General features: G+C 44.7%; 2 protein-coding genes across 3 annotated transcripts in view; both read right to left on the bottom strand.

The window, feature by feature from the left end:
- LOC147668660 (hyaluronidase-3-like) overlaps positions 1-12,726 on the bottom strand; it is a 93,947-nt gene extending 81,221 nt beyond the window's left edge. The window contains exon 1 of one of the 2 annotated variants that reach the window (XM_086948541.1): positions 12,627-12,726. The gene's annotated coding sequence lies outside the window, so the exon portion shown is untranslated. Of the gene's footprint in view, positions 1-5,680; positions 5,732-12,626 lie in introns of those variants that run through there. The other variant, XM_086948542.1, reaches the window with a different exon arrangement.
- The window catches only part of LOC147668659 (N-alpha-acetyltransferase 80-like), a 44,037-nt gene extending 31,288 nt beyond the window's left edge, over positions 1-12,749 (bottom strand). Inside the window, exon 1 of the mRNA XM_086948543.1 lies at positions 12,627-12,749. The gene's annotated coding sequence lies outside the window, so the exon portion shown is untranslated. The remainder of the gene's footprint in view (positions 1-12,626) is intronic.
- Between the last annotated feature and the right edge of the window lie 2,319 nt (positions 12,750-15,068).

The following is a 15,068-nucleotide window of genomic DNA, read 5'->3' as shown; positions in this document are numbered from 1 at the left end:
AATAAAATGCAACTGATATGGTATGGATATTTGAGTGTACTATCTGTATAGATAGAAGACTGTGGTGAAGAGCTTTGCCATTTATTTAGTTTCTCTGGGGTGAGATCTTGTTCATTGCACTGCCTTCACAGACTGGCATTTGGTGCAATGTTGTGCACCACAGGTTGCAGTGTATTTACATAGCTTACTCTCAATGGTTTTAAGACATATATTGGTGTCGTGACTGGGATATGCTGTTGAGGTAGCTACACCAATTACGCAATATTGGTGCGGAGTTGTGGGATTGAGGGTGACTGGGTCAGGTAGACTATGCCGGGTGTTATTTAGGCTCCTGCAGCTCAGAATGGTCCCCATTCCCCACAAGGCCAATTAAAGTATGTGGGAAATATGAGTCTCAGGGGCCAGTGACATTCAGCATGAGGGCAGCATCATTTATCGTTACACCACTAGGTCGGACGTGTTCTGTTGGGGCAGAGGAGCTTCCAAACTGTGCTGAATTTGTTCATTGTATACTGTTCTATGACATTATATTTCATGGTATTACCTATGGTAAGATCAACGAGGCAACACTATATGTCCTTACCTCAGGGAGGTGGTACTCGCAATGAAGGCATGAGCCTACTAAAAGACAATAGCAACACATGGACGTCAAATTAAGATAAATGATAACGTATGTAACACCAACAAAAGTTTACACTCAAGTGGGTAGGCTGACAGATTCTCATACAAGACTTTCTATGCCAGTCATACTGACCATCAACTACCCACGGCTGCCTCCTGAACTCCTTGAAACATGCTCCAAGTTTCAACACAACCATTAGCATATGGGGATGTTCTCCGATAATATGCATGGGCTGGAGATAAGATTGCATTACACAATTTCACAATACAGTGCAATATCCTTGCAGTTGTTCCAATTGTACATCTTATCAGCTGTTAGGGTTCCACAGCCCTACCGATAACACATCTGCTGTGCTGCCCTCACTGACATTATAATGGAGATGGGGAAGCGGTTGAATAAGGATTGTGACTTTAAGCGGTGATCGCAGTGTCAGCGCCAGTAAGTAATAATGACAGAGGAGTACAATAGGGAACCGCTCTACTGCACTCTACGCCACTGCACTCTACTTTACACCATTCTACTCCACTATATGCCACTGCACTCGATGGAACTGCACTCGATGGAACTGCAGTCTCCCCTGTAGTGTACTTGCATGCTGTCCTCTCTTGCACGTGGACAACTTGTATGTGAACCTGGTGGAAGATTTAGCTTAAAAGAAAAGTTACCGTTAAAAGGCCTTGTCCAAAAGGAACTCCAGTACACCTAAAGTCTTTAGTAGAACATGATTACAAAAGGTTGATCAGGATTTTACTTTTTCCATGTTCTGAGGGAGAGGGCACAGAGCAACCAAGGCTAGACTGCGATGCTACCCTGGGAGTTGACAGCATTTGCTTCTACTTCTAAACCAGTTTACCTAAACCACACAACATGCGACTGGGTAGACCTAATTAAACTGGTCATCAGAGTTCTGGGTTGCAAAGTGTATGCTTGCCTGTTGCATAGGTTTATGTCACAGGTACTTAAATGCACTGAACAGGACCAGGTGGAATGCTGCTGGGTGGACCTCATTAAACTGATCATCAGAGTTCTGGGTTGCAAAGTGTATGCTAACCTACAGTAGCTCACAAGGAGTTAAATGCATTGAAAAGGACCAGGAGGAATGCAGTTGTGGTGGGGTTGTGCTATTGGTGTGGCCCCTTGTCCTAGAGAGAGATGAATAAATCAGCAAAGCATGTACATGCAGATCTGAAATTGAAACTAATGAAACAGTTCAATCCCTCAGGGTCTGTCAAAGTAGAAACCACGTATCTGCTCCTGCCAGAAAACGGTCTGCTTATAGAATCACTGGTTGCTGGCCAAATAATCTAGGGAGATTTACATCACAGGACAGCCAGTTAGAGCTGCTGCCCAATGTGCCAGCAATGTAGGAATAAAGAACGCCTCTCAAATATAGTATCAAGGTTTAATAGAGAACCTTCTTCAGAATTATCTACCTCACAAGAAGCAAGGGATTTATCCCAATTATGCGTGAAAATAATTTATTTTAGTAATGGATTATTGCTATAAAGATTGGGTGCAACCAGTTAAGGCATCAAAGCACTCAGGGTGGAAGGTGAGAGGGGGGTGGCACAAGAGAAGAGAAGCTTCGATAATAACCGAATCCAGATCTAAGTTTGCCTGCAGATGTGTACAATCCTTGCAGTTTGTCTTGTTACAGAGGGACAAGAGCAGCAATTTCTAAAGGGTGAAGCATTGGGAAATCAATAGCCTAACCCAGTACTGCTTTTAATGCCTAAAGCTTCTGCTTTCATGTAATATGAGAAATACAGGAAATAAATAAAAAACAACACCCAAAGTCTGCTCTCCAGCCAGTCACTAACAAAAATATCCCTATTGCTGTGCTTTTACAGCCATCAAACAAGCAAACGAACAAATGACAGTGGCAAAAGGCCAATGAATGGGATGCAGTGGGCAGCCTTTATTCTCCATATACATTCTTGGCAAACTGGCAATATGTCTTTTTCAACCAGAGAGCAGTGCAGTCTGGTAAGCTTGACCTAAAAATGCGGCCCTGGGTTGAGGAAATTGCCTTCCAATGCCATAAACTTTTTTCAGTAGAAATGCTATGTGCAACAAATCAAGCACTTTTAGTCAAGTAGTCGTCCCCATTTTTAGGTTTCGCCTAGACAGCGCTTGCGATGTTGCTGCGAGACATCTTGTTTACATACAGTGGGCTTTCAGCCTGCCTATAGCTTGCCATTTGTTAGTGTTAAAATCACCCTCATTGTCATTGTCCCCATTTGTCACGCCATGCGGGTGTTCTGTCCTCTTCTTGTGTTTGGTCCTCCCCTAGAGAATGGATCAAGTACTTGTGTCCATTCACTGCTCCAATTTTTCGAGCTACTTTTTTCTTTGTGTTAAAGCTAAGGCACTCCATAGGATTGCTTGTGGTTTCACTCCGTCTCCCATATCCCCGTCCATGTAGCTTCTATTCTTGCGGATCCGTCCCCTGCCCATGCTGCTTCTTTTCCCTCTCACTCCTTAGCCTGTACCCTACGCCATTGCACAGTACTCTATGTCACTGCACTCTATGCCACTGCACTCCACTCTGCACCACTCCAATCTACAAAACTGCATTCTATTCTGCACCACTCTACTCATTGACACTGCACTCTACATCACTTTACATCATTGCACTCAATGCCACACTGTGCTTCTCTGCACTACTCCACTCTAAGAAACTGCACTCTACTCTGCACCACTGCACTCTACGCCACTCTACTCCCCGACACTGCACTCTACGCCACTGTGCTCTTCTCTGCACCTCAAGCCATTCTACTGTACTCTGCACCATTCTACGCCACTGCCACCTGCAGCACTGCACTCTACTCTGCACCACTCAGCTATACGCTACTGCGCTCTGCGCCACTGCATTCTTCTCTGTACCACTCTACTCTGCATCACTCCACTGCACTTTATGCCAATGCACTCTACACCACTGCACTCTGCAGCTTTCTACTCAATACTGTTGCACTCTACGCCACTACACTCTACACCACTCTACTCTATGCCACTGCACTCTACACTGCACCACTCTATGCCACTGCACTCTACGTCACTCTATTCTGCACCAATCTAGCCACTTCACTCTACTCAACACCACTGCACTCTATGCTACTTTAAACCACTCTACTGCACTCTACTCTTCACCACAGTACTGTATGCCACTGCACTCTACACACACCTCAATCCAAGTTCTGATACTCCATATAATTGGATAGCAAAATGCTCACAAAGCACTATCAACTAAAATACAAGAAACAATACAACACACCAGATTAGACAGAACAAATTACCCAACGTCCTGTACAGATACACAACACTGCCCTGATATGCCATATGATTGTGTATCAACGTGACCACAACTGCACTAATCATTTAAAACACATACACACAAACAACAGTACAACGAATTAGTCAGAACACTCTACACATATCTAACACAACCCAAATATTCTTTAAGGTTCAGTAGCAACATGCTCATAACACACACTATCTGATGCTTCACAAACAAATTAATCAGCGGATCATGCTTAAACAACGTAGTCATTCAGCTTAATTCAACAAGCACAGCCTGAATATGTCTGAAAATGCATAGTCTAGAGCGACAACACCACTACTACAGTTAACGAGCTCATGTAACAATTCAGGCAAAGCACCTGCCAATTAACTCAGGTATCAACTAAACGCTTAACATGACTTCCAGCCACATCCATTTAACTCTGAAATTCATTGATATATTATTAAAAACATATTTTGTAAAGAACAACCGAAGCACAAGTACACTACCTGTGTTACACATACAACCCACACAGACAATGGTATAACCTTCGAAATAAGGGAAGACTTTACCGGACTTTCGTGGCACTTGACAGTCATACTAACAGACAGCTGAATGGGTGTTAGATAAATATCCCTCACAAAACAGACAACTTACTTGTGCACTAATTGCACTAGAATGCATTCATGAAATTGACTTTCTTGCTTTGAAAAAAGAAAGGGAGATTTCCTGCGGAAAACAGGGAATCACATGCCATACTGACGAATGTACAGCCTGGCAAGTGGACAGTCTACATTCAGTTATATTTACCTTTGTAGTACATGTCAAGCCTGGGCACGTCTTTGCAACAATCAGGGAGCTTCACCATGACAGTGGCTGTGCCCAGACCATGAAGTGTATCTAATGCTGTACAATGGGAAATTGACATGCAAAACCATGTTTGTGTAGAGCAGTTTCTAAGTATTAAAAATATCAATGCCTTCTCCCGAATTTCTGACTTCCTCAGTCCCGCGTTCTTATGGATAAACTGGGCCATTCGTTAGCTGAAAAGGAGTATCCCTGAAAACCATGCATTGATAGTGTATATAGCTCTCGAGAACCTTTTTCAGTCTGCGACCTCCAGCAGGCTTACTACCACCGTGAGACAAAGAAATGTGGGCTTAGCACGACACAAAAATAATGATTTAATGCCCCAGCAACTGGGTGTTGTTGCTTCAACTCTCGGAGGGTAAAAGGGGCAAAGACAGTGCTTCATTTGGGGGCTCGAAGTTGCAGGTGACGTAAACTGGTACTCATTTTTGACAAGAGAGGTTTACTTTTAATTATCAGATTTTCATCCCTAGCAAGAAGCAGAAAAGTAAGAAAGACGGGGGGACAAGCGTTTGAAAAATACACAGGAAGTGTAGTGGGGTGGAAGAAAGAGTCCACGAGGGGGAATCGACGCTAAGCCCCCTTGGCATTCTGCAAGCCCTGCATTCGGGAGCCCCAGTGGTGGGCTCACTGTGAAAACTTTAGGTCAGTGCATTTATCTGATAAGAAATGAAACAGACAAAGGCAACCCTCACTACTAGGTAAACCGAGGGACTGTGGTGGCATTGAGCACATCAGGGCCTGTAATACTAAAAACTGGTGACACCACCGACCCACTCGAGTTACTAAGTACCAAAAATATACATCCGACCAACACAAATATTAACAGTAGGCTGCATCGCACGCCTGCGAGCATAAGGAAGTCACAGCAATGGCAGTTATGTGGACGATAAGGGGTTGTGACATACCTCAGGCGTCAAGGTCCCAGATCCTCTTTGAGGTGCCAGCAGCCAGACTGCAAGAGTCACAACTGAGCTAACGCTTAAGTACTGCTGGAAAAGGAAGTTCGGAAACTTCCTTCTTGTCGCAGCACAGCCCCCACGACGTCAAGTAACCCCTAAAGTCCAGGCACCGTTTCATTTTCCAGACGGAGGGCGTCCACAGTCCCCCTCAAAGCCTTAAGACTGCCTGGCAAGGCGTGTGCCTACAGGAGCTATTCGAAAGGGTGGGCAAGCAAGAGGGTTCAGCAACCAATACCCAGGTTCAAATAAGAAAAAAAAACATCTTCCCACATTATTACCCAAACCCCACACGAGAAGGCTCTTGCAGTCTTCACAGGCTGACAACCAGACCCCTGTCGAGCTAAAAAGACGTAGTGCTGAGCTAGAGACACAGGCTGATTTCATAAATCTTTAGTTCCCATTTATGAACTCCTTAACTTATGCACGTGAGGCTCACCCGCACTCATTTTTGGGGACCGGCTCTTATTTTTATTCAACAGACTTTGATCCAGAGCACGAGACAGAAAAACGCAATAGGGGAAGAGAAGGAGCAAGTGAAGGACATACAGTGACATAGGCAGGTAAGAACAAGAATCTGCACGAGTGAGATAAAGAAGGCTGGGTGTGGTCTGAAGGTGGATTAAAGAGGCATGAGGTATATTCAAGCATAAGCAGCCTTAGTATATGGCACCCAGTTCTTTGACAGTGCTGACCGTAGGCTTCTGAGCAAAACCTTGGACCCCGGCAGTTAGTCGTTTACAAACTAAGCACTGATGATGAAGTTTCATCTTGATGACCACAATCAGCAACCCAAGAGTTATGTTGCCATTCTTCAACATAAAGGCAAATCAGGGTGTCACCTGGGGCTTACAGTACATATTCCTGTCAGGATGAATGACTTCATAACCCTTATAATGACATCAGTGAGAAAGTAGTCTGTGCTGGTGTCTGAAGGAAGTGGGTACCAATTTTCATTTTTGGTGGACCTGAATTTATTTATAATCATCAGACTTTGGCACAAAGTAAGAGAAACAATGGCTGGACTTGAAGAAAGTAGGAGGAAAAGAAATTTGGGAAAACAATAAAAAAGGAGAAATGAGAGATAAAAAAAACTGCAAACGTGTGATGAGATGACTGGTAGTATAGGAAAGAGGCATGAAGCGGAATCAAGACACGGCAGCCTTGATATTCAGTAACCTCTGCATTCGGAAGTGTTTGGAGGCAGGGTCCAAATAAAACCTCCTTCTTTTATTTGTCTTTTTTTTCAACAATGTAATCACTAGTTATTGCTTTGCCAAAGTAAGGTGGCATAGTCTTCTGTCGCTCACTCTGCCCTAAAAAGACTTCACATCAGGGCTGTTGCCAGGTTCTCCAGATATGCAGGGTCTGAGGTTTCACATTTAAATTCAAACGTGTTTACACCAATTTCAAAATCTAGCTTAAGAGATAAATATACATTCAGGGGAGATGTTGTACCCTTATATCAGCAAATTGTTCATTGGTTTCCAGGCTGATGCAGGGATGGATGAAAGAAGATTATCAGGTGGGCTTACATTACATAGGCCCGGCTTGCCGTTGCAGCAGATTAACGTTCCTGAGCATGCAGGCTTACTCGATTTCAAACGGTGATCTAACAGACGCCCACGAAACACTCCGGGAATACGTGCCGTCCATTTAAATAAGGCACGAGCGCAAACTACCTGGGTGCACCAAGACAACTAATATACGCAGACCTTCCCTCTAAAACAGATTCAGAGGCAGGAAGGATATTCGTTTCTATTTACAAAAGAAAAAATCGTTGTCATACAAGAATATCTTGAGGATCTCGATTGGAAAACCGAAAACGAGTGCATAAATTTGAATGACACCGTATTTGAAACTTTCCATCTGCTTTTTTAATATTGAGGAGTTTGGGAAATCGTGAAATTTCAAATAACGACCCCAGAGAGAAAAATAATCGATACAACTCACCAAGATGCAAATGCATAGGTGACATACAGTTTGTGGAGAAAATTGTTATTGTTATTTTTGATTTGTAACGCGTTCAATCACCTGCAGGCCTCTAAGCGCTCGGAAATCGATGGTACAAACAACAACTTTAGCAATACAGAGAGGCATCCACTAGCCTAGATGGCACTCAAGGACCTCCTAAACAGAAGGGTTTTCAACCCCTTTCTAAAGCGTAGGAGGTTCTCTTCCCTGCGCAGCGGCTCAGGTAGTGTGTTCCATAGCTGAGGAACCAACACCGAGAAGGCTCTTCCACCCTTGGTGACACGTTTGTACCGAGGGCAGACCAATAATTGAGAGTCTGAAGATCTGAGAGTTCTCCTTGGGCTGTACACCGCCACACGGTCTTTGATGTATGCGGGCGCCATGCCATAGATGGCTTTGTGGGCTGTACACAAACTTTTAAATTCCACTCGCTCCTTAATGGGGAGCCAATGGAGGCTCTGTAACAGGGGGGATGCTTTGGTTCGTCTTGGCAGTCTAAAAATGATACTGTCCTGAGGAAGGAGGCCATAATCATTCAAGGCTTCCGAAACGCGTCAACGCATTTATAAAGAGTTAAATTCAGAGTTGCCAACAAACATATTGGTTATAAGGAAAGAAAATCCTTCCCAGTGTTGTCAAACAGGGGGTCCGAATTGACAAGATTAAGACAAATACTATTGTCTGTTCCCATTCTTTCTGCATTTCCACATTAGGTGGTTTTTATTGTACAGTATATGTGTTTTTAATTAGAATTGCATAAGAATTCATGTTTTTTATTGAAATAAAATGTATATTTTTACATAAATATTGTTTTTTCCTTCTGGTGAGTGTTCCCCGAGCTAAATGTTGAAAGTTGAGTGAGTGATGCAGACTGAGTGAGATAGGTCTCTGAATTCCGTTTGGATCTGAGATAACTTGATCTCCCATAGGGAAAACATTTTTCTTTACTTGATAGTTACCATGAAAGAAACATGCAGTATTGGGCCCCATTTTTTTTCTTTCAAAATTTGATTTTGGGAGAAATCACTATCCAAACCTTGCACAGCGATACAGAGGCAGAAACTCTTTTTTCCACTTACAACATAGGGTTAGAATTATATTTTAAATGGCTGCTTTTTGATCCTACATGGCTCTTGTGTCTTGCAATGTGCCATTTATATGATGTACTTATAGAAACCTCTGCACCACATACAACTCCTGCCACTAGAAATCCTACACGAATTAGGGGCTTATTACGAGTACGGTAGTTCTAGGACCGCCGCACTCAAGATTGCGGACCGAATACCTAGCTCCGCCTGCCGTATTAGGAGTGCTGTGGTTGGCCCGCCAGCAGCCCGCTACAACACCGCCAACACTGCCAGGATCCTGGGTCCCGCAGTGCCGGCGGTGTTAAAATTGGGGAGGAATGAAGTCTATACCGATCCCAGCACCGCTGTCCATATTACGACTTGCCCTTCCACAAGCCTTTTCATGGAGGTGATCCCGCCATGAAAAAGATGGTGGAAAGGCAAGGAGGGGGCCCCAACAGGGTTCTGGGACAAATCTGCGCATGGGGTGGCACATGTTGTTACCCCCTACAATTGCAATTTCATGCGTGCACTGTGTGGCATGGACAACATGGTGCATGCCACACAGTGCATGTACGTGGAGCAGGCTATCTCATAGCAGCGGTATGTGGTATAGGCTCTCCTAACATACCACTGCCATGAGAGCACTGTAGCACCACCCGCCTACCCTGAATTACAGTCATAATCCAGAGGGCTGCTGCAAAACGGGCTTGGTAGTCCTCCTGTGAGTGCAGCAGTGGTAGTCTCATAGAAGGACCACCAAACTCATAATTAGACCCTTAGTACTGTTGGCTGTAAGAAGGTGCCATCATGCTGTGACGGGCTTGTGAGTAGGAGCACGGATTCACATTGAGGATACTAATGCAATAAGTAGGGGCTCACGTACATGGTAAATTGAAGAACATTATGGAACACCTATGCTGCCGGACAAACAAGCATTTGCAAAGCCAACAGGATCGTTGTTACACACTGACGTGCACTAACTCACACGCAAGAATTGCTTTGACAATGCTTGTGTCTAGCTACCAGCTAAGATCCGATCATAGTGAAACAGGAAAAAAGTGTGATATTTATCAAACCAACATACTCTGAAACCACGGGGATCGGAATTCACTGCATACGATAAAGAGTACCCAATTAGGGTCACAGACCTTTTTAAATGTGGCTTAACGTGGTGATTTTGCTGATTACCGCATCCAAATGCTCATGTTTTGTTATTTATTGGACATTATGGCCCAAAAGGTTTTCTGACATTTATGCGGGCTGAACAAGACTTATCACATAACTTTTAATTGCAATATTTGCTGTAACTCATACCGTAATTATTTTGACTGAGCATAATGGTTAAGATTTATTGAATGTATTCCCAGTCCCTTAAAACCAGTGCCATGTTCTAACGGTCCACTAGATGTAAGGTGTGCTATGTGGAGAAGTGTGGCTCAATGGTTAAAGCGGCAGACCCTGATGCAGAGGTCTGGCCCGGGACCAGGGTTCAATTCCCGCCTCGGCGGATCTTGGGCTCATAATTCCTCGGACCTGATTTCTTGCCTTGGTGCCTATTCTAATCATGGGTCCCACACTGCAACTCTGGGCAATAGCTTGCTTAGTCTCCACAACAGCCCCCAACAGCGCTGGGGATGCCCAGGAGTGGACATTTCACGGGGAAAAACCAGGAAGGGTTCCCTAGCGGTATGAGTACAGCGCCAGGACACTCAGGAGTATCAGTGTGCTTTACAAGTACGGCTACATCTGCATGTTCTCCTGTTCGCTCGCTATAACAGTAATCGTACAGCCAGCTGGTATCGCAGTCTCACCGGTGCCACTGAAGGAAATCGGAAATAATCTCCTGCTGGCAACCTAGGAGGACACAGTTGGAAGTGTTCTTTCTTGCAATTTTTGGAAACTAAACATTTCCCTGATGCCTTTGAAGCCCTCCTGAGCACAGAAGACTCCATGAACGCTTCCATGTGCGCTGTTGCCATTTGCTTGGCCCATGCTGGCGTGTTTCTCAGTACTCAAGGGCTTTAGCGATGTTTCTTAACACCCTCTTCCTTCCACCTCTGCATATCTCTCCCGTGCACATGCACACCGACCTGAGTGAAATTCTCCAGATACAGCAGAGCCAACTCGGGGGCGCGTGCGCTTTCTATACTGAGAGAGACAGCCCGTCTCATGGTAGTTAAGCAGTAGGCACTTTTAAGGAATTTCGAAAATATGCAGAAAACCTTGTTCCTTGGCTGGGAGGAGCGACATGTTCAAAAGCAGCTGTGAGCTGTTGGACTCTTCTGGGGCAAACTCTGGATTCCAGTGACAGTCAGGGCCGGACAAGGAACCAAAACCGCCACTAGCTAAGTGTGTCTTACCACCAACTTAGATAATGCGCCGAACGTACGAGCGCAGCAAGCAAGCCCCCTACCACTAAGGAGGGTTGGGGAGGGAGATTCTCCCCCTAAGAATTAAACAAACAAGCCCGCAAGTGGTGCACCTTCGCTGCAAGGAATGCAGCTGCCACCCTGTGCGCCGAAGCTCGCTCCCGCAAGCAAAATGCTGTGGGAGTGAGCATTTGCATTTGACGTGCGCCCACCAATACCCATTTGCAGCCTCCCTTTACAGATTGACAAAGACAAGAGCCAACCAAATGCGAGGGGGGGGGGGGGGGGTCAGACCCACACAGAAAAGTTTAGACTGATTACACGATTCTATAGAGCAGCACATGCCCGCTGCACTAGGCTCAACCTAAAAATGGGACTGGCCTCATTAACCTAGAAAAAATAGCAGCTATGTAGCTGTTAAAGAGTTGCTTGTGGCTAGTCTATACAGAATATGTTTCGTAGGATGTGTAGGAAAGTTTCAACAACTTGTTGGAAGCAATGTTCAGTAGAGAGCATTTTGGTGTCATGCATGAGTGACCAGAATGCAGGTATTTTATTGTCTTGGTTCACAGTGCTTAATACTTTGAAATAAAGTGAGAGAATGAGTGTGCTTACTTCACATTTAGTTGTTCTGAATCACTCTCCTGAATTACCAGTTAACCCATTGTCACTCATTTCCCAAGCACGGGTTTTCTTCTTAATAACCTTCACGTTAGTTAGTTCAATGAGCCTATATAAGACTACAATTCCCAGAATAATCTGCTTCTTTTGAGGGGATTATGATGAAGGTAAATGCCCATGATCAGTAGCCCTATGTACTGGTAACACTGCAACACAACGTGTGAACTGACTATTACATTCTCCCCCCCCTCCCCAGTACATGCATACATTGACTGTCAGGCTCCATTTTACAATCTCCACCCCTCGTGATTCCAGCTCCTTTCCTCCGCCATATATTGTCCTCCAATGTATGAGTTACCGGAGTAAATGTTTTCCAAATCCCGCACTCGGGGATCTAAAACACAGTCGACGTGATATTTTCGCAGCTGACAGCCCCTCCAGTGTTATCGCTCGTCGGGCTACGATGACGTGCAGTTTACGCCATACAGTGAGTTATGGCGTAATATCTGGCAGGGCTCGCTGAATAAAATCGAGCAAAGCCTTTTATGTTTTTTATTTTAAACTTTTAATAGTCGACAGCGAAAGTTCGTTCGTGTTGTCGGGGAAGAGGGGCTGTGAGCGCAGTGTTAGTAAGGGGCTTCGAAGTAAAGCGTGTTCATTCACGCATGCAGCCACGGTCTATATCGGGAATAAGAGGCTCTAGCCGGGGTTATCAGAGACTCGGAAGGGCGTCATATTAAAAGCGAGCTCAACGAGATGAGGGAGGAAATACGGACAAGGAGCAATCCTCAAGCACTCGAAGCAGACCATCGCTGGTTAAGGAGGGAGAAGAGTTTGATGCCCTTAAATAAATATACTTACATGGCTGGTAGTGCGAGCCGCTCAGCGACCAACTCTGTTTATAATTAGTTCTCCGGGCTGCACCCTGCCTGCCTTCCTATGTATCTCTCATTTCAGCAGTAGCTGAGCTAGGTTCCTGCCGTGCATCAATCTGCTGCTCCTCCTGCTGGACCGGAGGACACATCACACCATTTTGCTGTTCAGGCATATAGGAAGATCTTGGGAGAATGCGAGCTCCAGTATATATATTTTTTTTTGCAGTTTTATATAGCGCCAATTGAGGCGAAGGTATTGAGGCGCTTTACGTGAGCACCCGTTACATTACACGAGGACACATTCTTTTTTGGTAGGTACAAGCAGACATGCCAACCCTCCCGATTCAGGCGTGAGACTACCGATTTCAAGGTTAGTCTCCCGCCTCCCGATTCCTGCAAGCAACAAGCATTTACAATGCAACGGTCTCGCCTTTGCCAAAGTTAGAGCTATTGGCATTGTAAATGACAACATTTTTATTTATGTGTTGGTTTTGAAAACGGATAAATAAATGGCATTGTCATTTACATTGTCAATAGCTTAATCTCTCCCAAATGCGATACCTATTGCATTTGCACCCACTCACACACCCACAGAGAGCCCCCCCACACACACAGCCACACACACACACACACAGAGCCCCCCCCCCCCCCCCACACACACACAGCTCTTATTGCAAGCGCCCCGGTAACTGTTAAACTATCCGCAAACTTTCTTTTTCACAATTTCGAGATGACAGATTTTCTTCTAATTAAGCTTCCAATACCAGTTTTTGCACGTGCAGGTCCGTCCTGTTAAAAACTTGAAGAATTTGAACTGACCGGACAGTGTAGAAATCGAAATATCGGCCATGATGTATCAAAGGATTGTACCCATTCTGTGTCTATAGGAAAATGTGTTAGCACATAGAAGTCACTGCTTGGTAATACCAGTCACAGAGGCCATTTCTCTGTTACTCCCCATTTCCATTGGGTAAACATAGAAATGGGTGGAATGATTGCCTGGATAAATAAAGTCACCATGTAGTAAGGGTATTTCTTCTAGGTGGGGATTGTAACAGATTCTAGCAGCACACTTGTAATATGGGGGCTCCCAAGCCCTCTATAGCAGGCCCTAGAGGAACAGGGTTAGGTTACTAACCCTGGACTCTCAACATTAGACATCAGTGCTCTCAGGTGCTAGTCTAACCTGCTCAATTGAAGGAAACCAAGACTACAACACCCAGAATGCTTTAGGTTAACTATGAAAGCCCTCGACAAGAAACACAGTCGTTGGTGAAATATATGGAATTGCTCGCCGGACTGACGGGTGCTGCTGCTGAAATATCGTATTTAAAAGAAGGGGGATTTTTTTTGCTGCCTTTCTAGCGCAGGCACTTACTGTTTATTCTTAAATGGATTTTGCTAATACAGACCGGCATTTCATTTTCTCTGAATGAGATATGAGCAGGCTGTTTGCCATTCCGTTCGAGGATTTTTAAAAAGTGCTCTGCGCTGGTGCAACGTAATTAATTTTTAGACTACTTTTTAGCGTAACCTGTTTTCTGATGGTTAGGAAATGTTATGATTGTGTATCGCTGTATATAGATTTTTGATGATTTTATGAAGCGTCTCGTTACTATTGTTCTTATATGATTGTTGTTAAATAATCGAATAAAGAGATATGATGATGAAGGTATTCGTCAGATTCACTACTGTACCAATATTTATTTTCTTTATTTATTTGAAGCTGTACATAGTCAGTACTTTTAGCAAGCAGGTAGTCAGTCTTCAGTCCTGAGTACCTGCACTTCTTTAATTTGAAATGAAGAGTTCCTGCACTTCTCAGCACTGCAGAAATACATCTAATGGAAGGTACTCTTCAGGAGTACACAGATACTTTAGATAGTGAGTACCTGCAATTCGATATTTCCATTTGACCCACTGAATATAGTACACACCACATTTGGGTGACACCTGAGCCTTTTCAGGTTGACAGAATGAAAAACACAGTATGGACGCAGCGCACCTTGTTATGAATCAACTTCTACGCCCCCAAACGCCTCCTCCGATCAGCCAGCCACGCCCTCGTCCCCCGCATCCGAAGAGCGACAACAGGAGGAAGGTCCTTTTCCTACCTGGCCGCCAAGACCTGGAACTCCCTCCCTCCCGACCTGCGCCTGACCCAAGACCACCTCTCCTTCAGGAAGAAGCTCAAGACCTGGCTGTTCGAGCAGTAACGGCACCCCCCCCCCCCCCCCCAAGCGCCTTGAGACCCTACGGGTAAGTAGTGCGCTCTATAAATGTCTTTGATTGATTGATTGATTGATGAATCGATAATAGGAGATTGCATTATGCGAGTGTGCATAAAGACAGCATATAGACTAGCGCTAGGACACTGGTATGCAAGAGAGGGGTGTAACTCGTCAAAAAAGGCAGGACTGTAGCCATT

Source organism: Lissotriton vulgaris, unplaced genomic scaffold, assembly GCF_964263255.1.
Source record: "Lissotriton vulgaris unplaced genomic scaffold, aLisVul1.2 SCAFFOLD_265, whole genome shotgun sequence".
NCBI lineage: Eukaryota > Metazoa > Chordata > Amphibia > Caudata > Salamandridae > Lissotriton > Lissotriton vulgaris.
Note: the sequence above shows the minus strand (reverse complement) of the source record. Positions and strands in the feature narration are given on the sequence as shown.